The 26,903-nt window shown below is 37.3% G+C and overlaps 1 protein-coding gene across 5 annotated transcripts in view; it reads left to right on the top strand.

Moving 5' to 3' along the window:
- Positions 1–26,903, top strand: part of ZFAND3 (zinc finger AN1-type containing 3) — a 323,061-nt gene that overhangs the window by 161,699 nt on the left and 134,459 nt on the right. The window lies entirely within an intron of this gene.

Here is a 26,903-nt window from a genome sequence, read left to right as displayed (position 1 = left end):
AACAACTCTTGTTCCTCTTGTTCACTTAAGGATGTGGCCTTGGGGCGCCTGTGTGCCTCAATCTGTTAAGCGTCTGACTCTTGATTTCGACTCTCATCATGATCCCAGGACTGTGGGATTGAGCCCTGTGTTGGGTTCTGCACGTAGCACGGAGTCAGCTTTAAGGTTGTCTCCATCTGCCCCTCCCCTGCTTGTGTGCATGCTCTCTCTCTCTCAAAAAATGAAAAATTAAATTAAAATTAAAAAAGAATGTGGTCTCAATGTAGATTGTTAGCTCTTCCTCCCTCCCCTCCCTTTCTCCAGCATTTTCTGAGTATACTCTGTGTCAGGGACTCTTAGGCTCCAGAAATAGAGTAATGAGAAGCTTTTAAAGTGTCTAGTTTTTATTAACTTCACAAATATTTAACTGAACACCTAATGTATATTAGGCACTATTCTGGCACTGGAATATACCAGAAATTGACACTGGCAAAGTCTCTATTTCTAAAAAACCTTATATTGTTGTGAGAAGAGAAATAAATATGTAGTGTGTCAGATGATAATGAGTGCTATGGAAAATAAAAAGAATAATTAAGGACAGAGGGGATGCTAGGAGGAGGAATATGTGAATGTGTAGATTTCTTATTTTATGTAAGGGAGTTAATTAGGTAAAGACCAAGCTATGTGGTTTTCTGGGGGTAGAGTGTCCAGGCAACAGTGACAGCAGATATAAAGGCCCTGAGGCTGGAGAGTGTTTAAGATATGTTCTAGGAGCTGCAGCAAAATGCCACTGTTGGCTGGTGCAGCCTGAAAGACTAAGAGACTGGTAAAAAGATGGAGTCAGAAGTAACAAGAGACTTGAGTTAGTAAGGACCTTGCAGGCTTTAGTAAGAACTTGAGCTTTCACTCTGGATGAGACGGGAAGCCAGCGTAGAGCAGGGTTTGATGAAATCCAAGGAGTGATGTGATCAGACATAATTTTAAAAGGGTTTCTTGGGCTGATACATGGGGCAAAGGAGGATGCAGAACGTCCATTTAGAAGATTATTACAGTAATTCGAATTTGAGATCAGATGGTGTCCAGGACTATGGAGTTGGGAAGAACTGTTACAGTTTTGGATATACTTTGAAGGTATCTCTAAGAGAATTTTTTGAAAGTCAAAGATGACTCAAGATATTTGGTCTAAGCAACTGGAAGAATAGAAGTATCTTTTACTGAGATGAAGTAGGCTGCCAGAGAAGCAGTTTTGATGGGAAAATAAGTTGCGTTTTGGGCATGTTTAAGTTTGAGATGCTGTTAGACTGGATAAGGGCACCTAAATTGTTTTGATAATCATGTTTCTTAGGAGTTGGCTAAAATGTATAGTTTAAAAAAATGAAAAAAATAGCGATATATTTAGACGTAACTGTGAGTTTAACTCGTGTTTGCTTACAATTCTTTCTTGTATTTCACATCTTCCTACTGCTGAGGATCACTTTTTTGTTGGAGAACATGCTCTGGTATTGTTATCAGAAATAACTATGTGGTACATTTGACAGTCATGTTGGAAAACGTTAGTGTTTTGCTCTTTTGGTGTCAATGCTGTGTGACTGCATAGAAAGGCCTAAATTCAGAGTGATTTACCTCAGACACTTTGTCTAACAGGAGTTCCATAAAGGGAAAGCAGGAAAAAAAAATGGGAGGAGGGTCAAAATAATGAAAGAAAGTTTGCAGTGCTAAAGACTGAAATCTGAAATCTTCAAAATCAGTGGACCCACACCAAATTATTACAAGATTTTAACCTGATAAAATTTCTTAACACATAAAAAAAAAAATGCTTCTAAAAGAAATTTCACACCAGATTCTCTGCTTAAGGAGAATCCAGTTGCCAGACTTTGTTAGCGCCTTTGGATGCTGTGAATCAATGAAGGGATGCCTTCAAAGCAATATATAAGATACCAGGATTGGAGAGTAAAATTTTAGATACAGTGACTAGAGAATGTCACTGTAAAAATCTGAAGGATGTGAGGGAGTTAGCCATGTCGATATCTAGAAGATGAGCATCCCAGACAGAGGGAACACAAGTGCAGAGATCCAAAGGCAGAAGTTTTCTTGATTAAGAACAGCAAGAGAGCCAGTATGACTAGAACAGAGAGAGCAAAGGGTGAATAATAGGAGATGATGTCAAGGGGTAAGGGGCTCAGATCAGGTAAGGGCTTGGGTATCATGGTAAAGACTTTAGCTTTTACTGAATGAGATGAAAATCCATTGAAGGGTTTTGAGCAGAGTGATGATATAATCTGATGTGCTTTTAGCAGCTAGAGCTGTTCTTTTGTGTTAAGAAATGACTGGGGGACAAGAGCAAGGGCAGTTAGGAGGTTACAGTAATAATCCAAGGGAGAGTTCATATATCTTAGATCAGAGTGATGACAGTAAGGGTGATGAAAAATAGTTGAATTTGTAATCTTTTTTGAAGGTGGAGTTGGCAGAATTGCTGGCAGATCAGAAGTGGGAGAAAGGGGGAAAGAAGGAGAAAGAAGAGACAGCGATCAAATCAAGTGTGATATAAAGATTTTTGACTTGAGCAGTTCCTGAATGGAATCACCAAAAACTGATTATCAAAAGGCATGGGTGTGGGAGCTAGAATATTAGAAACTTACCTTTAGACACATTTTTTAAACCCATTGATCTTTGTCAGTCTGAAAAGTGAAAAAAAAAATCATTTTAATTTGTATTTCTCTTACTGTGAGTGAAATTGATCATTTGCATTTCCTTTATTGTGACCCATTTATTTTAATTAGTTAATTTGGAGAGACCTTTTCCTCTTGGGTGGTTCTTTTTCTTTTGATTTGTAGTGATTCTTTTTATAAATGAAAGAATTAGCTCTTTGTGATATTTGTTGCAAAAGTCAGCCTGCCCCAGTTGTCCTTGTTTTTATTTTTAAAGCTTGTTGTGTTTTTGTGCAATTCAAGACTTTTTTTAAATATTATTGAATTAATCAGTTTTTTATAGTGTCAGGGTTTGGTTCATACTTAGATCTTTATCCTAACATTATTTTAAAAGTATGTATTTTTTGCCAGTATTTTTGTGATTTTATTTGCATTTTAATCTTTATTAGGATCGTAAATGAAATGCTGCACTAGATGATGGGTTTGTTGAAGGGATGCTCTGTAAAGTCGGGATGCAACTGCAGGACCTCAGTGCTTACCGGATAGAGCATGTTTCTTGAAGAGCTTCAACAAAGGATATAGCAACAGGGACTAGGCTTTCCTCAGACTTCTCAAGTTCTGCTCCTTTGAGAGGATTTGACTGGCTGCTACCTGATAACACAGGGAAATGGTTCTCAGAATTTTTGGCTGAATCAGTTCAGCAGTATCTGGAGGATTTGTTAAAATATAGACTGCTAACTAAACCCCACCTCCAGAGTTTGGGTCTCTGGGTGTGCTGTACAGTTGGAGAATTTTCATTTCTAACAAGTTTTCAGGTAATGATGATAGTCCTCAGACAATACTTCGAGAACTACTGGCCTAGAGGTTCTGGGGCTTAAGCTCTGGAAATCAGTTTTGAGTTCAAATCCCTGTTCTGGTATTTATTAGCTCTGTGATTTGGGGTGGGTTTTTTGCTTTCTTTTTTTTTGTTTTTTGTCTCCCCTTGCACCCTCTCAAGCCACATTTTCCTTTCCCTGAACGAAGGTATATATTTCTTAAAGCTTTTGTGAGGAATAAAAGAAATACTATATTCAAAATAGCCTGTACTTGGGCGCCTGGCTGGCTCAGTCTGTAGAACATGTGACTCTTGATCTCAGGGTCTCAGGGTTGGGACTTTTAAGTCCCATACTGGTGCGGAGCTTACTTAACAACATCAGCAACAACAACAACAAAATAGTATGTACTTGAAACATGGTAAATGCCCATACTAAATAAGTTGCTGCTTCTTTTAATTTTTTTTTTCAACGTTTATTTATTTTTGGGACAGAGAGAGACAGAGCATGAACGGGGGAGGGGCAGAGAGAGAGGGAGACACAGAATCGGAAACAGGCTCCAGGCTCTGAGCCATCAGCCCAGAGCCCAACGCGGGGCTCGAACTCACGGACCCCGCGAGATCGTGACCTGGCTGAAGTCGGACGCTCAACCGACTGCGCCACCCAGGCGCCCCAGCTGCTTCTTTTAACAAACTCTATTTGTTCATTGTGTCAGTGCTCTTTAAAAAGGCTATATGAACAGAACAGCATGTAATTTAAAAATTTCTGGTAGCTGTATTAAGAAAGTAAGCAAAATAAAATTAGAAAGGCGAAATTAACTTTAACCATTTTAACCCAAATATATGAAATATTTAATATATAATAAAGTTATTAATAAGGTGTTTCACATTCTTAATAAGTTTTTGAAATTTAGCATGTATTTTATACATACAGCACATCTTAATTCAGACTAATCACATTTCAAGTGAGCAATAACCGTGTGTGGCCAGTGACAACTGTTTTAGACCGTGCCCATCTAACCACTCCTCTTCACCCTACCCGTCTTGGCCACTTCCATTGTGCCTTGCTTCAGGTACTGATTCTTAGTCTAATTACTTATACACATGTAAGTGAAACTTTTTTCCTTATGCAGAATGAATGACGATGGGCATGGCAGGCATCCTTGAGCTGCATATAGGCTTTTCTGTCTCTCAAGAGGTCAGTCAGGGACAAGGAGCTGGTTGGTATTCCTGGGAGTCTGTTTCCACCAAGGATATTGTGCCACATTAGAACCCCATGTCGTCAAAAGGTTTCTTGTCAGTTCTACAGGCTTGAATATTTCTCACTGGAAAAGTAGCTCTGGAAACCTCCAGAGGTTGTAAGGAATAGCCGATTCTTAAAAACCCATATTGTTGGTTTCTAGAACTTAGCCTCTTAACTTATGGGCAAGGCATTTTCCCTTCTATGTGTCTGTGAGTTTTTTCCTAGTGAAGGAGGATCCCCTTAGGACTTGTGATTAGTTTTTGATAGAGCAAATCTACTTGTTGAAAGCACCACTATATCAATTTTTGTTGACAAGGGTATACTGTATACATATCTGATTATTGCAGTGTCACAGTCTTAATTAGGGGGAATTTTTTTCACATGCCCCTCTTTTGCTGGGTGGTAGCATATCTTAAGGGCACGTGGTGCACTTTCTTTGCCTTCTGTAAGTACTCGTTTAACAAGTATTTGCTTTCCCACTATGTGTGTGGCACAGTTTTTTTATTCTTTACAGATCTTCTTTTGGAGTTTCTTATTGTTCAGAGACTGTTCACTCTTTTTACTTTTACATATTGGAAGCAACGTAATGAAATCCTACTAGGAAAAATGCTTTCTGTTTATTAAACTTTTTATATTGGTTCAGCGTTCTTTTCACACTTAGCCCATTTGAAGATAAACGAATGAAATGTTAAGATTTTCTTGCTCGTGGTGATAAATCATGTTTGATAAAGCCTTTAAATTTATAAATGGGTGATACGATTTGCATTTTTTGAAAATATTTTACTACTCCTGCTGACTGGCTTTCCTTAAATTGATTGGGGCTTTTCTTTTAACGTATGTAATAAGGTTTGGGAACTATGTTGTTTCCTAGACAAGACTTTTAAATCCATTCACCCTTGAAGGGCTCTCTTCTGAATGTTTTTTGAGGCAGATTTTACTGTGCCTGGAAAAAAAGAATTTTATATCTGTGCTGCCTATTATGCGTCAGCATTTAATTTATCATCTTTTGCTGCTGAGAGAAAAGTAATGATGAATTTGAGTGTTGTTTGGAGATACAGGCAAAGCACAGTACTGCAAGAAGATGAAAACATTGATGCCCTCCCTCACACCCATTCTTCCGTGTTCCCAACTTTATAGTTTAAAAATGTTCAAACCTACAGAAAAGTTAAAAGACTACAACGAGTATCATTATGTCCTTCAGTTAGACTGACCAATTTATACTTTTTAATTTGCTTTCCCTCTCTTCTCCTTCTCCTGCTATTTCTTTGCTGCCTTGCTGTGTGCAGGCTTCAGACATCCTGCTGCTCCCCCTCCCCCACCCCCAGATCCTTCAGCATGCAGTTCCTAAGAATAAGAATATTCTTTTTTGTTTGTTTGTTTGTTTATTTTGAGAGAGAGGAGAGAATGTGAGCAGGGGAGGGGCAGAGGAGGGAGAGAGAGAGAATCCCAAGCAGGCTCCATGCTGTCAGCACAGAGCCTGATGTGAAGTTCAAACCCGGAAACCGTTAAGATGTGAAATCATGATCTGAGCCAAAATCAAGAGTGAGATGCTCAACCAACTGAGCCCCCCAGGCATTCCAAGAACAAGAATACTTTTAAATTACCACAATACTATTATTGTTCCTAAGACAAAGTCAACAATTCTAATTCTATAACGTTCAATATACAGGCCCTATTTACATTTTCCTAATTGTCCCCAAAATGTTTTTTACAGCAATTAAAAAAAAATTTGTCTTTAATCCAGGATCCAGTCAAGGTTTAAGCATTTGATTATGTCTTTTTTAATTTTATTTTAATATGCAGTGGTTTCTGTATCATTTTTGGTTTGTTTCTTTGTTTTTCCTGACTTTTTTTTTTTTTTTTTAAAGAGCTAAAGCCTTGGTCAAGTCCAAGTTTATATAGTGTCCAACATTCCACATTTGTCTAATTGGTCTCCTTATGACTAAATTCAGCCTAAACACTTTTTTGCAAGAGTGCTTTATAGATGACATGTGCTCCTTATTGCATCACATCAGATGCTCCCAGGAATTGGGTCGTGCTGCTCTTGGTACTAGTAGCTAAGTTTGATCACTTGTTTAAGTTGGTGACACCTGGATCACTTCATTGTGTATATATATGTTTTTCAGTCCATAGTTACTAAGTGATCTATAGAATTCAGGAAGTATCTTTTTAATCTAGAAAAAAACCTGGATATTTATTAGCCCTAAGACATACTTTTTTTTTTGTTTCCTTTATGTAACTCTAAGCATAATGAAACCATAGAAATATAGCCTTTGCTGACTTCTGTTAACCTTTTCTTTTTTCTTTTTAGAGAGCACATGTGAATGGGGGAGAGGGAGGGAGGGAGGGAGGAACAGATGTGGGGGAGAGAGAGGGAGGGAGGGACAGAGGGGGAGAGAGAGGGAGGGAGGGAGGGAGGGAGGATGAATCTTAAGTGTGGAGCCCAGTGCATGGCTCAGTCCCATGATCCTGGGATTGTGACCTGAGCCAAAATCAAGAGTCAGACACTTTGGGTGCCTGGGTGGCTCAGTTGGTTGAGCGTCTGACTTCGGCTCAGGTCATGATCTCATGGTTCTTGGGTTCAAGCTCTGCATCAGGTTCTGTGCTGACAGCTCAGAGCCTGGAGCCTGTTTCAGATTCTGTGTCTTCCTCTCTCTCTGACTCTGCCTTGCTTGTATTGTACTCTGTCTCTCTCTGTCTCAAAAATAAATAAACATTTTAAAAAATTAAAAAAGACAACCAACTGAGCCACCCAGGCGCCCCTCTCTTAACCTTTTAAAAATGATTTTTTATTTTTAAGGAGACTATTTCTTTATACAAATTATTGGTGATGTTACTTGTAACAATAAAGTGTTGGTGCTGATTTATCTGTTTTCTTTCAAAGCTCAGGAATTTTAACTTAAAAAATGTTTTCTGAATTATTTAATAATCCGTTTTCAAACCTAGCCAAATCAAAATTGCCATGCAGTAATGATTGGCTTGGTTTAACCGTATTTTACATTATAGAACACAATATAGTAGTGTTTTGTTTATTTAGCATGTAATTCTGAACTCTTTTGGGGGCTGATTGTGGTATTCTCATTTTTTGCAAGGATACGGAAATCCTCCTTTAAAGAATGAATGTGACCAGTAAAGATAAGTCATAGAACTACCACTTAAACAGGGTGTGTCAAAGAATCAGAGAGAATTTGAATCCAACTTTTTGCATTTGTACATATATTTAGTAGAATTGTGTGTTTGTAGTTCAGAGGACAAGTTTATGGTGTGTGTGTGTGTTGGCTTCTGTAAGAAAAAATGGTAATTATATAACAATTATAATGTTACGATTCTGGAGATGGATCAAAGAAGTTAAAGTCAGTGGGAGAAAAATCCTAAAGTGTCTTTGGAGAAGAGGCAGCCTATTTCTTATAGTGGATCAACGAAATGAGAAAACACTTGTTCTTTCTTTGGCTTCATCTTTCCTATACAGTCTTCTACTCAGAATCAGGTAGGTTAGGTAGATCACCTGGCGTCTGTCTCTGAGTGAGTGGGAATATTTATGAGCAGGCTAAAGCAGTTCTTAAGTGTCCACTTCTTTGGTAGAGAGACTGCTTGTTCCATGCTCAGACATTACTTTTCCCACAGAAATTGCCTGCCATCACCTCCCTAGCAGTAGAATGACTAATTATGAGCTGGAGTCTTAACATTTTTCACTGTTTTGACATTGTGTGCTTGGCACAGTGTAGGGTACTTCTTTAGTTCTTCAGGGTGTCTATATTTATCATATACAATGTAGATGCCTTTATAATTTTAAATATGTGATTTGTATCTCTTACCTTCCAATTCCATCAGTAAAGCATAGCTGCTTAGTTACAAATCAGACAGGATTAAACAGTTTGTTATACCTTGTGGCTCAGTAGAGTAAGTTGAAACAAAGAAGATTTACCAAGAGGGCAGAATTTTTGCAGATGCTTTTCTGTGCCTTGTTAGCATTCATCTTTATTGACCAGACTTCAGGCAGGTTTCCCAAGTACACTGGCATGCAGTAGTGGCCAGCCATTAAGTTTCCTATCTCAGAGAGGAGGGGGGTGATCCTAATGATAGTGTTCTAGTCTGTAGCTGATCACTGGTTCTATATTTGCTGTTGGCAGTGGCATAGCAGTTTAAAGATTCTTTTGAATGTGGCAGTAAATGAACGAGAGAGTCAAAGGCAAGGGTAGGAACAGAAAGGTAAGGTAATACTGGAGACCCCTCATGGATATTAGTTCTGGGGATGCAGTGTGCCGTGTCAAGGACAAAAAGGCAGCTCTTGACCCCTGGCAGATCTGATGAACCAGAATTTCTTCGTCCTTTTTACCCCTAAAAGGATACTTAGTAATATTTAGTAAGTAAATATCACATATTTACTTAGAAATTTATTTTTGTCAGGTTTCTTAAGGTGAGGGAAACTTTTGTCTTAGGCATCAGTCTCATTGACAATTGTAAGAGTGAGCCTTTTACAACTTCCTGTCTTTAGCTGTTAAATTCTCATCCTGAGTTGTCTTTAACTACCAGTGAGTGCTAGATTGCGACGTTCTGTTAGTTTAATGAAAAAAGTTCTAGAATAAAATAGGAATTCCCTTTTGGAAAGTTACATTAGGAATGTGCAGTGATTAACTATTCCTTAGCCAGATCATTGCATAATTTTAATTCTGCAATGGTGGGAAAAAAATGGTTAAAGAGTTCAGTTGGCAAGTATTTATTGATTGTTGACTATACGCTTACTGTATCTGGTGCTGGGGAAATAGAAAGATGAGTAAAGCAGAGCCTCTTTCTTGAATCAAAATTTATTTGTTAAAAAGCCTTGTAATGAGTACAAAAAGTAAAACAAGTAAAATGAGCGTAAGTAATGTGTTTGAAATATCAAAAATCAATTGGTAATTTTTTAGATGATACTATCAAATAAATTATTCTAAGTAAATTTTTTTTTTAATAGTAGGGCTCTTACAGAAAAAAATTCAAAAGATTTTCAGAAGTTGTAGTCTCACCAACACCAAATAGTCAACCCAAATATGTGCTACTTTAAGATTATGTTAATAGTCTTCACAGTATTTCTCTTCAACACTATTATCTGATCAACACATATATGAATGGAATAATAACCATACACTTGTTATCATACACTTGTTACACTATTTCTTTTTTTTTTTTCACAAAATGTTAAGAATCAATTTTATAAAGGGATTCTTAGAGATTAGTAAATGTCCCATGGTTGCAGAGATAATGGCTGACAGAGCTTGGATTCAAACCAGGCTGTCACATATCTGAGTGGCTTTTCTTTCTTGGTCTCAGTTAATCCCCTCACCTCCTATGCCTTTCCCTCCACCCCTTTTCAGTGTGATTTGGAAGAACCTGCAAAACGCAGTATAAGTGGAGAAATACAATAACTTTTATTTTCTTTAAACTTCTATTGTAAAAGAAAAATTTAAAGGAAAAATGTGGCTAATTTCATTACCTAAATCCTTTTCTATATATTTCCTTTGAGTCTCTCCATCATATACATACATTTGCAATGTGTAAACATATTTATGATCTTATATCTTACTACTACTTTGTCATTCTGTTGGACATTTCACATACTTCTAATTTTTTAAAATTATTTTGTATTATATATTATGCATTGATCTAATTTATTCATATTTGCTCATCCATTTTTCTACTTTGGTATTGTTCTGGTTTTCAGGTTTTTACATAAGGTAGCAATGAACACTTTTCTGCATAGAATATTTTTATTCTTTTGAATTATTTTTATAGGATAAATTCCCAGAAGTGGGTCGGATATACTCTTGAACCTCATATGTTAGTTTGTGCCTAGTAATACGTTTATGATGTTAATTAGAGAGGAACAGATTTGCAGAACAAAATGTGTTTTATTCCTTATAGTCATTTTGCATTGTCTAGTCATTTTGCATATGAACAGCAGAGGTTGAGTTACTTATACTATTTTCTTATTTCTACTGGGAAATGTAAGAAATGCAGAGATACAGACAATATTAAATTAGAAGTGCTAAAGCATTTCAGTTTTATCATTCTTGGCATGGTCTTTTTGTTTTTACATTTTCAGGAATATCACTGGCATATGATTCCAAGCTCTGTAAGGAAAATAGGGATGGAGAGAAGAATGGTGTTGCATTGATAGAAGAAGGTTCAGGAATGCCTATATACAATGACAGTGAATTTATGTCAGACTTTCAAGACAGCTAGGAATTTAGCCAGCTCAGGTGCATAGTGGCAGAAGAGAAGAGGCTCAAATAAAAATATGCAGGCAGTTCATACCCCTAGAGAGCCCCAAGCTAGCTCCTACTTGAAGTTAAGACAGCTAGTGCAGGGAGAGGTAGCTGCTGGGTGCTCTGTGAAGCACTTGTGGTGTTTTGTGCTCTAGGTGAAATGCTTTGCTTCCCTCATTAAGGGCCAAGACCATGGTTTCATCCTTTGAATTTTAGTACAGTGCATAGTAGGCCCTTAGTGAATGTATACTCAGTTGAGTTCATTTCATGGATGAGCTTTGTAAAGAGTGGCTAGCAGATATGAAGTGAAAATTTTATTAGATTACTTGAGGCTGTTTGGACAGATCCACCAAGTTGGTAGGAATAGATTTTGATGGCTTTGGTGGATGGTTAACAGAATTGGAAGGTTGCTCAGGAAGAAGAGTTGATGGTTAACTGCTCTGTTGAAACTTCTTTTGTTGTTGTAGTTGTTTTACTTTAATTTTTTCTTTTCACCTTTGACCCCTATTCTTCCTAAGCCCTACCCTCTGTCTCTGGCAGCCGCCAGTCTGTTCTCTGTAACTGTGAGCATGCTTTTTGTTGTTGTTGTTTTGTTTTGTTTTGTTTTTGTTTTTAGATTGCACATATAAGAGAGATCATATGCTATTTGTCTTCTCTGTCTGACTTATTTTGCTTATGAGCAAAATGCCCTCAGGGTCCATCCATGTTATCACAAATGACAAAATTTCATTCCTTTTTTATGGCTGAATAATATTCACACCACAGTTTTTCTTTTCTGTTTTGATTTTTTGAAATTTAAATCCAAGTTAGTTAACATACAGTTTAGTAATAATTTCAGGAGTAGAATTTAGTGATTTATCACTTACATATAACACCAGTGCTCATCCAAACAGTTGTCCTCCTTCATGCCCAACACTTGGCCAGCAACCGTCAGTTTGTTCTCTGTATTTAAGAGTCTCTTATAGTTTGCCTCCCTCTCTGTTTTTATCTTATTTTCCCTTCCCTTCCTCTATATTCATATGTTTTGTTTCATAAATTCCACATATGAGTGGAATCATATGGTATTTGTCTTCCTCTGACTGGCTTATTATGCTTAGCATAACACACTCTAGTTCCATCCACATTGTTTCAAATGGCAAGATTTCATTGTTTTTGATCACTGAGTAATATTCCTGTGTGTGTGTGTGTGTGTGTGTGTGTGTGTGTACATACATACATACACATACCATTTCTTTATCCATTTGTCAGTCAATGGACATTTGGGCTCTTTCCATTCTTTGGCTATTGTCAATAGTGCTGCTATAAACATTGGGGTGCAGGTGCCCCTTCAAATCAGCATTTTTGTTTCCTTTGGGTAAATACCTAGTAGTGCAATTGCTGGGTCATAGGGTAGTTCTATTTTTAATTTTTTGAGGAACCACCATGCTGTTTTCAGAGTGGCTGCACCAGTTTGCATTCTCACCAGCAGTGCAAAAGGGTTCATTCCCCTTTCTCCACATCCTTTCCAACATCTTTTGCTTCCTGAGTTCTTAATTTTAACCATTCTGACAAGTGTGCAGTGGTATCACAGTTTCTTTATCCATTCATCCATTGATACACACTCAGGTGTCTGTATCTTGGCTATTACAAATAATGCTGCAGAGAACATGAGGGTATATATAAGCTTTTCAGGTTAATTATTTTGTTTTCTTCAGATAAATACCCAGACGTGGAATTGCTGGTTTATCTGGTAGTTTAATGTTTTGAGGAACCTTCATACTGCTTTCCATAGTGGCTGCACCAATTTACATTCCCACCAAGAGTGCACAAAGCTTCCCTTTTTCCCCTCCACATACTTGCCAAAACTTGTTTTCTTGACTTTTTGATGATAGCCATTTTAACAAATATGGGATGATATCTCATTGTGGTTTTGATTTATATTTTCTATTGACTAATGATGTTGAGCATCTTTTCATGTTCCTGTTGGCCATCTGTATGCCTTCTTTGAAAAAATGTCTATTCAGATCGTCTGCCCATTTTATAAAATATCAGTTGTGTTTTTGCTATTGAGTTATGTGAGTTCTTTATATATTTTGGATATTAGGCCCTGATCAGGTAGATATATGATTTGCAGTTATTTTCTCCAATTTAGTAGGTTGCCTTTTCATTTTGTTGATGGTTTCCTTTGCTGTGCAGAAGCTTTTTAGTATGATGTTGTCCCACTTACTTTTATTGCTTTCACTTTTTGTTGTTGTTGCTTTCACTTTTGGTGTCAGATTCAAAAATAATGGCCAAGACCTGTGTCAAGGAGCTTACTGCCTGTGTTTTCTTTTAATAGTTTTATGGCTTTACATCTTATGCTCAAATCTTTAATCCATTTTGAGTTAATTTTTGTGCGTGGTGTAAGATAGTGGTCAAGATTCATTCTTTTGCATATGGCTGCCCAGTTTTCCCAACACCATTTGTTAAAGAGACTGTCCTGTCCCTCTTGTATATTTTTCCTTCTTTTGTAGTAAATTAATTGAGCATATATGCACAGGGTTATTTCTGGGCTCTCTGTTTTGTTCTTTTGAGTGATGTGTCTAATTTTCATGCCAGTACCATACTGTTTTGATTACTATAGCTTTTCAATGTAGTTTGAAGTCAGGGAATGTGATACCTCCAGCTTCGTTCTTAGGATTGCTTTGGTTATTCAGGGTTTTTGTGGTTCCATGCACATTTTAGAATTACTTGTTTTATTTCTTTGAAAAATGCCATTAGAATTTAGATTGCTTTGAGTAGTAAAGACATTTTAACAATATTGATGCCTCCAATCCATGTGCAGAATATCTTTCCATTTATTTGCATCTTCTTGAACCACTTTCATTAATATCTTGTAGTTGTCACCTACAAGGAGGTTAAAATTGGTTAAATTTATTCCTAGGTATTGTATTCTTCTTGATTCATTGTAAATGGTATTGTTTTCTTTATTTCTCTTTGTGATAGTTTGTTATTATGAAAATGCAACAGGATTTTTGTGCATTGATTTTATATCCTGCAACTTTACTGAATTCATTTATTCTAACAGTTTTTTGGGCTTTTTATATATAATGTCATGTCATCTACAAATAGTGGCAGTTTTATTTCTTTCCAATTTGGATGATTTTGTTTCTTTTTCTTGCCTAATTGCCCTGGCCAGGACTTCAGTACTATCTTGAACAGTGATAAATATGGACATACTTGTCTTGCCCCTGATCTTAGAGGAAAGGCTTTCACCTTTTTTTTTTTTTAATGTTTTATTTATTTTTGAGAAAGAGCATGAGCACAGGAGGGGCACAGAGAGAGGGAGACAGAGGATCCAAAGTGGGCTCTGTGCTGTCAGCAGAGAGCCCGATGTGGGGCTTGAACCCATGAACTGTGAGATTATGACCTGAGCCAAAGTTGGATGCTCAACTGACTGAGCCACCCGGGTGCCCCAGGCTTTCTCAGCTTTTTACCACTGAGTATAATAGCTGTGGCTTATCAGTGTATAAATGGCCTTTCTTGTGTTGAGGTATGTTCCCTCTATACTCACTTTGTTGAGAATTTTTATCATCAAGAAACTTAAAACCATAGAAAAACCTGCACATGAATGTTTATAGCAGCTTTATTATAATCTTCAAACACTAGAAATAGCTAAGATGTCTTTCAGTAGGTAAATGAATAAACAAACCATGGTGCATTTATACAATAGAATGTTGTTATGTGATAAGAAATCAGCTCCTAAGCCACAAGAAAACATGGGTGAATATTTTTTTCTTAATTTTTTTTAAATGCTTGTTTATTTTGAGAGAGAGAGAGAGCGAGCGAGCACGGTGAGTTGGGGAGAGGCAGGGAGAGAGGGAGGTACAGAATCTTTGAAGCAGGCTCCAGGCTCTGAGCTGTCAGCACAGAGCCCGATGCAGGGCTCAAACTCATGAGCTGTGAGATCATGACCTGAGCCAAAGTCGGACACTCAACCAACTAAGCCACCCAGGTGCCCCAAACATGGGTGAATCTTAAATGCCTCTTACTGGGTGAAAGAAACTGGTCTGAAAAGGCTACACTCTATATGATGATGTTCTGGAAAATGGAAAACTAAAGTGATGGTACAGAAATCAGCGGTTGCTGGGGTTTGGGAGGAGAGAAGGAGGATTGAATCATGGGAAGTTTTAGAGCAGTGAAATTATTCTGTATGATACTAGAATGGTGGGCACATGACCCTGTGCATTTGTCAAAATACACAGAACTTTATAGCTTTATAGAACTTTATAGCTTTGTAGAACTTTATCTTCACAGAGAGGGAACTTTAATATATGCAAATTTAAAAACTAGTTTAGGGGATTCTGAGATCCCAGGGTGGAAGACAGTGTGACAAAACAGACTTTACTGTATTACAGATGTAAGAAACCATCTCATTGAAGAGGTAGGAGGAAAAGGTGCTGACCTTTAGTAACTTTGGAAGTCAGTGGAGTCTGTTAAGACTAAAGGCAAAAGACCTATACATAAATACTATACTCCAGTGGATAAAGTTGTTTCCCACAGGGTACAGGCTAACAATTCTGATAACTACTATACATGTATACTGAAATTGAACAATAAAGTAAATGGATGGTTGCTGATTGAAGTCAGATTTCTTCTTACTGTTGGGAGTTTACAGATAAACAAGGTAGTGGGGGGTTCAGGATGATCTATGTCTTAATGGATTGGATTTGGAGACATCAGTAAGAGCTCATGTGTAGCTTATTTTAGATGGTTACATATGGAAATATTTATAGTTGTGTGTACACACAGATTCATATACACACTTATATTTTCTTGCTTGGTCAACTGAAGTAATGACCTTAGAAGTAATGACATACAGTAGTGACAAGCATACCTGGCACCCAGATCTTGGTTTTTAATATCACTCTCCAGTAAGAGAAACCAGGGCTCTTGGAGAAACAGAGTTCCAGAACTGGGGCAAGAAATATGCAAGATGAGCGTGGAGCATATTGTAATGCTAGAAAGTAAAGGAAGTACTTAAAACACACACACACACACACACACACACACACACACACACACACACACAATGATGGAACCACATCAAAGGAACAGAAGAGCTAACTGAAAAGAGCTCCCAGTAGCCAAAGCTGGAGAAATTTGAGCAACAAAATAAGTAGTAATAGATTATAATCCAAAGTATAAAACTCCATGAGTCCATACAGCTATACTTAGTGATTGATTAAATAAATGTGGCAGAAGAGACAAATTTACTGCGCATAAGAATTCAGAATTATTTATTGGTAGATAGTACTCCCTCAAGGAGGGTGACCCTAAGTCTCCATCCTTAAAGTGTGGTGAGTAGTGATTTCCTTCCAAACAGTACAGTATGGAAAGGGAGAGAGTAACTTTAAAATGGAGAAACTTACAAATACTCCCTCAGCCAGGTGATCAAGATTAACATCAGCAGTGATAATTACCCCTGATATGATGTAATGAGAATGACACTTTACCTCTATGGTCTTTGGCCCCCAAGACTATAATCCCAGTCTAACTATGAGAAAAAAACATCATAAAAACCCAAATTGGTGGACATTCTGCAGAATACTTGATACGTACTCTTCCTAATTGTCAGGGCCGTCAAAAACAAGTTTGAGAAACTCATTGTTAACAGGACCCCAAGGGACATGACAACTAAATGTAATGTGATTACATGTAATATGGTATCCTGAATGGAATTATAGAACAGAAAAAAAAATTAGTAAAAGCTAAGGAAATGCATGCATGAAGTATGGACTTAAATTAATACTGTATCGATACTGGTTTGTTAATTGTAACAAATGTACCAAACTAGCATAAGATGTTAATGATAGGGGAAATTGGGTTCCAGGTGTATAGGAACTTTCTATATCATCTATACCATATTAGCAACTTTTCTATAAACTAGAAATGTTCTGAAAATCTTACAAAAAAGACTTCTGAGTGGCACACAGGTAGAATTACTTACCCTTATTCCCAAATGGAATTTAAAATTTATTCTTGTAAATAAAAGCGATTAGGGGCACCTGGGTGGCTCAGTTGGTTGAGCGTCTGACTTCAGCTCAGGTCATGATCTCAGGGTTTGTGAGTTTGAGCCCTGCATGGTGCTCTGTGTTGTCAGTGTGGAGCCTGCTTAGTATCCTCTCTGTCTCTCTCTCTCCCCCCTCCCCCAGTTCAAGTGCTCTCTTCCTCTCTGAAACATAAACATTAAAAAAAATTTTTTTTTTGGATAACAAGCCACCCAAAGAGTTCCTGTGATGATCCTAGAGATTCCAATATGAGAATTATCTTCTCATATTTATCACTTGCAAGACCCAAGCAGCTTCTTTTAATTAAGTATAAACTCTTGTAATTTAATTCTGAAATTGAGAAATGGAAACTGGTTTTCACATGCCCTCCATACAGGTTTAAGAAAGAGTGAAAAGTCCATAGACCCTGAAGGGTCTTGTGCTTACCTACTACTTTGCTTAATAATTGTTTATTTTTGTGTATTACTAGAAATATTCACAAATGAAGAATTGTAGATACTGAATCTTCCTCTGATGCACTGAATAAAGCTCAAAATTTGCTCTAATTACACTTAACCTGGTTGAAGAATGCAGAGTAATTTAGAAATGCAGCAAATGCGTATGTATCCTTTTGCAAGGGAGAATTTTTTTAATCTCCAAAATAAACTCTGAGCCTTAGACTAGAAAGCATTCTGAAGCATCTTTATTCATTCTGCTTAAATAGGTCATGCTTTGTTGACTTGGAGATGATAAAAAAATTTTTTTTAATGTTTATTTATTTTTGAGAGAGACAGAGACAGAATGTGAGTGGGTTGGGGCAGAGAGAGAGGGAGGCACAGAATTTGAAGCAGGCTCCAGGCTCTGAGCTGTCAGCACAGAGCCCGTCGCGGGGCTCAAACTCACAAGCTGTGAGATCATGACCTGAGCTGAAGTTGGACGCTCAACTGACTGAGCCACCCAGGGCTCCCCGACTTGGAGACAATATTACCAACGTCCAGGTTGAATAATATCCTTAACCCTCTGGAAACAAAGTTCAGCTATTTCGGAAACTGGTTCACTGCTTCACTCTCACAAGTCCATTTCTACTAGTGTCTGACCTTCTGGAAGGTAGAGTACCCCTGGAACTGTAGCTGGGTCTGAGAACTAAAGGGCTTGATGCAAATGAATGTGGTGAGACAGACTGTGTTCTGTTATAAACGATCTCCATCCTGGTGTTCTTTCCTGCCCAATTTATTTTGTGTTTCTGGGATCTTTCCACAGAGTGGAGCAACATAAACTATATTGGAATCTTATCTTTTATTGGGCTTTGGGCCAGAAGTGCAGAGCTCCAGATTTTTAGAAAGTATAGCATTACTTTCTATGCCATAAAATTAAAGGCTTGGTATTAGCACTTGCTCTTTTTTTAGCCATTAATTCATTCCCATGGTCATGGGTAAATATCCTAAAATTGTGCAATGTAATTGGTATAGTGAGATGTCTGATTTATGTAGTTTTGGAAAACCTTTTTCAGTGCATGGATAAACATGTATTGGTACATTTCCATAGCTCCCAACAACCTCTGTAGAGAAAAAGGAATAAAAGTAAAGATAACTTTTTTGTCCCAGGGAATAAAAATTATTCCACACAAAAGAATAGTGGCTGTTGGCCTGAGCTCTTCTCACCCCTTTTCTGTGTAAATATTGATATATTGTATGAATGCAGAGGTTAACAGTCATGTGCTGCCTTTATGCTAGATTCTCTGGTTATTGTTTGTCTTCTCATTATTTGAAACATAGATGAGAATAGTTCCCAAACTCACTGAAACTTTAGAGCTTAAGATTTTAGATTTGTTTTAAAGTGGCTAAAATTCTACTGATCTTTCTATTTCTCCTTTGAAATAGTTGACATACTAGTGAAAATAAGACTAATTCAGAACAAATTGCTCAATGATTAAAAAAAAAAAAATAGTTTGGTTCTCTCTCTCCCTGTCCCTGTCCCTCTCCCTCTCTCTCTCGCTCCCTCTCTCTCCCTCCCTCTCCCCCCCCTTCCCCGCTCATGGGTATTTGTGTGTGCATGTATGTACTCTCTCTTTCTCAAAAATAAATAAATTGTAAAAAGAGTGACATAGTCTGGTTATTTTTGACTGATTAGCTAGATTTTAATGTCCTTGAAGGTTAGATGCTGGTGTATCTGACCCAGGGCTTAACAAATGATGTAGTGGGTTTTCAGGAAAAAAATACTTTTTCCTCTTTTATGATCATGATCTCTGCTGTGTAATTACCAGAAACGGAAAAGTTGAGCTAATTTCTTGTATTACCAGATGGATGGGTGTTATTTATCAGTGAAAATACAATCAGATGTGAACATTTTAAGTAAAGGATGATCCAGAAGTTTTGTCTGATTTAATGAGAGCCTGAATTATAGAATACTCAGAGATGTGATTTTCTTTAAAATAACAAAATATAGTACTACAAGTGTTCATGTGTTATATAAGCCTGTATAATCATAAACTAGGCTTATAAACACTTGCCAATCTCAGTGTGAAGACATGAGTACAAATATGATACCCTCAAGAAACTTAGAGTCTAGCTTTGAATTATACCACAATATTTTAATTTAATTTATAATTATTAAAATATGTTTATATTGTATTTGCTTATAAATGGGAATTAATGAAATTTGAGTAAATGAACTTCTAGTGTTTAAAAGTCATGCAGAATCTTGAGGTTCCAGTTTATATCTCTTTTCCTTTTGCCTTCATGGCACCCATCAATCATTGTTTATTACTGTTGGTTCCCTGTAGCCATCATCTTCTGTATTCTGAAAGAAAACACTCTTCTTCTTCTTCTTTTTTTTTTTTTTTTTTTTTTTTTTTGGAGGGAGAGAGAGAGCATGAGAGCAAGCCAGAGAGGGGCAGAGAGAGAGAGAGAGAAAATCCCAAGCAGGTCCTGCACTGTCAGCGCAGAGCCTGATGCAGGGCTCAAGCCCATGAACTGTGAGATCACACCTGAGCCGAAACCAAGAGTCGGACACTTAACCAACTGAGCTACCCAGGAGACCCTGAATGAAAACACTGTGAATTTGTTTTTTTTTTTTTTTTAGGGACCCTAATATTGAGTGGCAACTAACTTTTTGTTCCTTTCAACTGTCCTTTTAATTTTGTTGTATTAGACCATAGGCTCACCATTCAGCTTTCCAGGGTTTGGTTTTCCAGTGGTCCCTTGGAGGAAGTTTTGAGTACTATATTTTTAAAAATTTGGTAACATTATGTTGGGTGTAGAATATGGGGAGAGGCTATGGCAGTGGCTTCTAATTAATATCCTAGAACTTGAATAATACACAGTTTGGGATTTTGTGGTTATATAAAACTTTTGTGTATTATAAGGTTGATTTCTGATAACAGATATTTGGTAGAATCTCAGCAAAGGAGAAATCTAATTTCCAGCACATTAGCTGTTAGCATTATATTGCCTGCCTTGAAGATGTGATCGATGTTCTTTCTCTGTGGGATTCTTTTCCTTTCCTTCTCCTTCCCCTTCATTCTTTTAATTTATGAGGGCATCTGTTGGGGTTGTTTTAGGATGGCAGTATCCAGTGTTCTTACTCTGTGGGATTTCTTTCTCTTTCCATTTGTTCATCATTCCATTCAGCATTTTTTTAGGTTGCTTTAGGACAGCAGAATCCTGATAAGACAACACGCTATTAGAGATGCAAAAATCTTTATCTGTTTTCGTCAATAGGAGCTGTTGATTCAGATAGAAGTGAACAATACTAAATGTAACATCTTTTTTATTTGTGATTTTGAGCCTTTATTTTCTAAAGTTTGAATATTTGAATGTGTACATATAAATTCATAACCTTCAAACTTCACTTTTTAGCCTGACACATGATGTTACTGTAGAATAGGAATGGTATGGAAAAATAAGATCCAGAGATAATTCACAGTCTTTGCTTTTAACCTTTAGAGTTAAAACTTTCGTCTCTACCATTAAACGTGTAGCTATACAATGGTTTAACACTACGTAGTAAAAGTATGCCAAATAGGAAAACACAGTGACAGTTCTTTTGGGTGGCTTAGTCAATAATCACTCAGGGCTTACTTGAAGTCTATAAAATACAGGTCTCAAACTAGGAAATAATAATAATAATAATAATAATAATAATAATAATTATTATTATTATTTTAAATGTTTGTTTATTCTTGAGAGAGAGACAGAGAGAGACAGAGTATGAGCATGAGTTGGGAGGGGCAGAGAGAGAGGGAGACACAGAATCTGAAGCAGACTCCAGGCTCTGAGCTGTCAGCACAGGGGCTTGAACTCATGAACTGTGAGATCATGACCTGAACCAAAGTCGGAGGCTTAACCGACTGACCCACGTGGGTGCTCCAATAATTATTTTTTTTAAATAAATATTTATTCGTTTTTGAGAGACAACGTGAGCAGGGGAGGGGTAGAGAGAGAGAGGGAGAGGGAGAGAATCTCAAGCAGGCTCCATGCTGCCACCGCAGAGCCTGATGTGGGGTTTGAACTCATGAACCATGAGATCATGACCTTAACTGAAATCAAGAGTTGGACACTCAACTGTCTGAGTCACCCGGTGCCTTCAAAGTAGGAAATTATTATGATCCCTTCTAACTCTGATTGTTGGCAGTTTTCTTGGCATCACAAATTAGTGGATAGTGAAATGTTCAACCTCTCACAAGAAGTGATGGACAGTCTTCACCAAGGTAATCAGCTTTTGAAAAAGCAGTGGCTTTGAAGTTTTTATATGAGCAAGATTGAAAATGAGAGTCTGCTCAGCAGATCTGCAGAGAATCTGTGATAAATTTCTTTAGAGCCACTTCAAACCCCAGGAGCTCCACATAGGATAGTTTTATTTGGGGTTCTGTTATGGACCTATTCTATTCTATATATCTACTCTCAGTGGACAGATCTGTCTAAGCATTTTTTGAAAAAGAGTACTGCAGTCTCAAAGATAGGGTTTAATATCTTTACCAAAATATGGCAGACATTGACAGATGGTTTCTAAGGGTAATTCCTTGCAATCAAACCTTAATTTCTTTATAGTGCCAGTATATAAAATAAGTATAGGTATGTATTATTACATTGCCAATAAGAAACAACAGTTGACTGCCAAAAATAGACGTTTTATAGCACCCAAGTTTTCTAGATCAAAATCCTGTAGCATAGTAGAACGAGTTATTAAACAAGATTGAGGAGTGCCTGGATGGCTCAGGTCATGATCTCATGGTTTGTGAGTTTGAGCTCTCATTAGGCTCACTGCTGTCAGCGCAGAGCCCACTTCGGATGTTTTGTCCCACTCTCTCAATGCCCCTCCTCCCCCCTGCCTCCAAAACAAACATTAAAAAAGAAAAAGAAGATTGACAAGTCTCTATCCTTCTCTCAGTTTGGGGCTCTTGGGCAACTCATTTAATTGCTCTGAGAGACAGTTTACTTATTTGTAGAATGTTAATAATACTGTCTATTCTGTGTGTCATAGAATTCTTGTGAAAATAAAATAGGTATATTGAAGCATTTTGAAAATAGTATTTAAAGAATTCATGGCCATTATTCTCTTCACAAGCCTATATTATGATTGAGAAGGGGAAGAATCCAATAGTGTGAAAATATTTATGAAATCAGTTTCTACACTCTTTTATTTTAGAATTAATGAAACTGACATCTGTCTCACATAGCTGGTAAGTTGCCAGTTCCCAGGACTGTAACTTATGTCTGCTGAACAATTCAGTTACTCTTTTTCTAAACACCATGTTCTTTTTTTTTTTCTCCCTTTAGACTCAAAGTTAGTCTTGTACTTCTCATGCTCTTTCTCTTAAAAAAAAAAAAAAAAAGGAATGGAAAGGATAAAAACTGGTTTTGCATTTTTATATCCTTTTTAGATGAAAGCATTTAAGATTGATTTCTGGAAGGATAATTAGGACTAAGTCACTGAAGTCAAAGGTATATTCTAGATTTTAATAGGGAAGTACCAGTATGTTTAAATCTGATCTTTGGCGCCCTGCTACCTGATGGTGGATGTTCCTTAATACCTGGACATTTTAGGATTCTGTGTAGAATCTAGTAAGAACTGTGTGATATTTTTACTTGATTCTAAGTAAGTCACGATCATGTATATTTTCAGCATACATGGTGGAATTATTTATTGTAAGAAGTAGAAAACACTTGACAGAAGCTAACTTTCTTAAAACACCATTGAAATCAGAGTAATTTTGTTTCCTTTGCCAGTTATGACAAATAGCTTTCCATTTATAGACTGTCATACAAGAATCTGAACACATTAAATCAAATCCCTTTTCTTATAATGATGGATTTTTAAAAAACCTTTTTAATTATTATACAGTTACTACATTCTACATAGTTAATAACGTGTGGCTTGCCAAGAGGAGAATATTACATCTGAAAAATCTTAATTTGATCAGGTTTCTAGAACATTTTTAAAAATAGGATTCAGAATATTACTGTGGTTTTACGGTTCTTTGCTATGTATGAGGTAAAGTGGACTACTTGAGTGTTACCAATCTACATGAAACTGAACGTACAGTTCAGGGAGACATGAATTCATATGTGGACATTTGGCACATATATTAAGCCCATAATTCTGCTCCTTTGAAATCGCTGTAAAAAGTTATTAATTAGGTAATCACAGATCATTGAACCAGAAGAGTTTTCTCAGTGGTGTGCTAAATGAACTCAGATGAAGGCAGAGCCAGCTAGCTTCAGCAACTCTCCCTGCATGGTGTAGCTAGCTCTGAGGCTAACATTGAAGATGTGTAAAATAGGTTACTTTCACTTCAGTTTCCTGTAGTGTCAGCTTCAGTGTGCATCAGATTCCCAGTATGACACACAGTGTACAATTTATATGCTCTTTTGTGGGAGAAAGGGTGGGGGAGAAAGTGAGTTTAATGGTTTTGAGGTAATGTTTAATAACAGAAGACATAAGTTGACCAGCTGTTGTGTGTCTTTACATTTAATGTAAAAGAATGTGGGTTGATGAGAAATTTCATGCTAATTTTATTTCACACTAAATAATTGTGTTTTTTTATACAGAACATGTGAAATTTGCCTAATTAAGAAGCTTTCCTTTCTAAATTAAATACAGATTTAATTTTCTTCAGGAACTCTGCTGCTCTGAGAGTGCTTTGTCCTCATTTAGTGTTATTAATGCAAAATAAGCGCTTATACCTAGCTAAAACCTAACCTTCTTTGCTTTGTGAGTAGCAAAGAGTACAAAACTCATCAACATGTTTCTCTTCAGGAGAAAATAAAACTTTTGCATAATACTGACATGTGCTCAGCCTATAGAGTAGAGGATGAGATTGATTGATTTTGATGGATGGTTTTGCCAGCTCTGGATTATTTAGAGAGGATGGGGGGAGCAAAGGGTGTAGATTCCTTGAAACCACAGCTATCAAAGTTCCAAAGACCTTAGGAACTGCCTCATTTAGTGTGTCTGAATATCTTATCAGCTCCATTGGTAAATCCACAATCTAGGGATTGGTGGAGAGGATTAAAAAAAAGCCACAAGTAAAAAAAAAAAAAAAAAAAAAAGCCGGAAGTGGTACTTACTGTTCTTGTGTGCTAGTGCGCACGCCCACCCACCCCGCCCATGTTTGTTGAGAGTCCAGCACCCCCAGGTCCCAGAGAACAGAGGGGTACGGAGAAGTTACTTGAATTTGGTGGTTCTCAGACTTTTGGATTGCATTAAATTGTTAAAATAAAAAGAGAGAAGGAAGAGTGAACAACACAAGGTTGCTAACTTTTATTTAATCAATTGGATATTTAAAATCACCAAAAGAATTACAAATAAGTAAATTATAAGGAACATTAAATGTAACAGTGTAGAATATATTTAGCCTTATGAAAAACTGATATTGTTCTTACTCTTTTCATTTCGCTATGAAATGAGAAGACCACCTGGTCTGTGGCCCAGGATTTAGAAGTTATTGATCAAATGATGATAATTAACTTGAACAATAATGTAACAATTTAAAATGAAAAACTAGGGGTGCCTGGGTGGCTTGGTCAGTTGGGCGTCTGACTTCGGCTCAGGTCATGATCTCACGGTCGGTGAGTTCGAGCCCCGCGTCGGGCTCTGTGCTGACAGCTCAGAGCCTGGAGCCTGTTTCAGATTCTGTGTCTCCCTCTCTATCTGCTCCTCCCCAGTTCATGCTCTGTCTCTCTCTGTCTCAAAAATAAATAAAAGTTAAAAAAAAAAAATGAAAAACTATAACGTTAGCCTATTGCAGCTCAAAGTTAATTCTTCCCTTATGGTAAGCACTGCTGCAGAATAGTATTTTTTTTTTTTTAAGTTTGTTTATTTTGAGAGAGAGAGAGGGAGGGAGGGAGAGAATACCAAGTAGGACAGCTTGGAACCTGATGTGGATGTGATCTCATGATAGCAAGATCACAACCTGAGCCAGTATCAAGAGGTGCTTAACTGACTGAGCCACTCAGTCACCCCATGCAAAATAGTATTTTTAATTAAATTCAGGTTCATCAACTACAGAGGCTTGTAGAAAATTTAAACACAACTGAGAAAGCAATTCAGATCAGTCTCAGTAGGTACTCACAAAGATGTGTGGCATATATATTGCCATATTGAATTAACTCACAATACAATTCTCATGAGATTGTGGAATGGATTCCTTGAGATCTTGAGCAATGATTTCGGGCCTTGTTACTCAAAGTATAATCCAGGAACTAGTTACAGTAGCATTATTTGGAAGCTGCTGAAAATGCAGAATTCAGGCCCTGACCTGCTGGCTCAAAATCTGCATTTTAACAAGAACCCTAGGTGATTCACATGCATAACAGAATTAGATACTGATTTAGGGAACTTTTCTGAAAGCAGGAATTTCAGTTAGGAAATTTTCACATGGCCTTTGCCTTATCTAATTAACAAGTATTCCAAAATGAGGATTGTTAGAGGAAATAGGTTGTTTAAAATAACAACTGAGGCCAGCCTAAAAATGTGGTATACAGAGGCCTTGAGACTTACATTAATAGTAATACGATTTATAATTGCTTATCAGTTAGATATAAATGGATGTTTAAAGGAATTGGAAGCTGGTTGTGTGTGTGTGTGTGTGTGTGTGTGTGTGTGTGTGCGCGCGCGTGCGTGCGCGCGCGGGCGTTTATGGAAATTTCTTATTGTGGTCCATGTAGGCACTGCCCTTTTTAAAAATCTTTTTTTTAAGTTTATTCATTTTTGAGAGAGAGTGAGTGGGGGAGGGACAGAGAGAGAGAGAGAGAGAGAGACAGACAGACAGACAGACAGACACACACACACAGAATACAAAGCAGGCCTCAGGCTTATGGGCTGTCAGCACAGAGCCCGACACAGGGCTCAAACCCACAAACCACAAGATCATGACCTGAGCCCAGTCGGATGCTTAACCAACTGAGCCACCCAGATGCCCCTGGAAGCTGTTTTTAAGGTTTATCTTTTCAGAGTTTTATATTTAGAAAAGCCTAGGGAAAATTGCAAATAGAGAACAGTTTTTAAGCAGTAAGAAATTTATGTCACAATTTTGGACTAAATAGTAACAAGCAGTGGAATTTTGAAATACAAATGAAAACAAAGTTGGAAACAGCCTTAGAAGTTAACTACTCCACTCACTCCCTCTCCAGCCCAGCTAGTTTCAGGGCTCTATTCACAGTGAACATTTTGAACATGAGGATTCCTCTCTATCTGGACATGTGTGGCAGTGGGGAGATCCTTTCCCCATCCGCGCCCCCCCCCCCCCCCAATCTCCCTTATTCCACTCCCATCCCAGATAGTTTGTTAGCTTAAATTTAAGCTTCTGGAAGACTGTACTAAACATTTTGAGGACTTTGTTATTTACACAAAGACTATTGCTTACTCTTAAAGGCTGGTTGAAGAGCATAGGTTTAGACCTGCTAAGTGTGATATGATCTGTAAGAATTACAGTGGAATTTCTAGTAATAGGTATTTAAAATATAAGCA

Source organism: Acinonyx jubatus, chromosome B2, assembly GCF_027475565.1.
Source record: "Acinonyx jubatus isolate Ajub_Pintada_27869175 chromosome B2, VMU_Ajub_asm_v1.0, whole genome shotgun sequence".
In the NCBI taxonomy this organism is placed as follows: Eukaryota; Metazoa; Chordata; class Mammalia; order Carnivora; family Felidae; genus Acinonyx; species Acinonyx jubatus.
The sequence above is the reverse complement of the archived record's forward strand: the minus strand, read 5'-3'. Positions and strand labels throughout refer to the sequence as shown.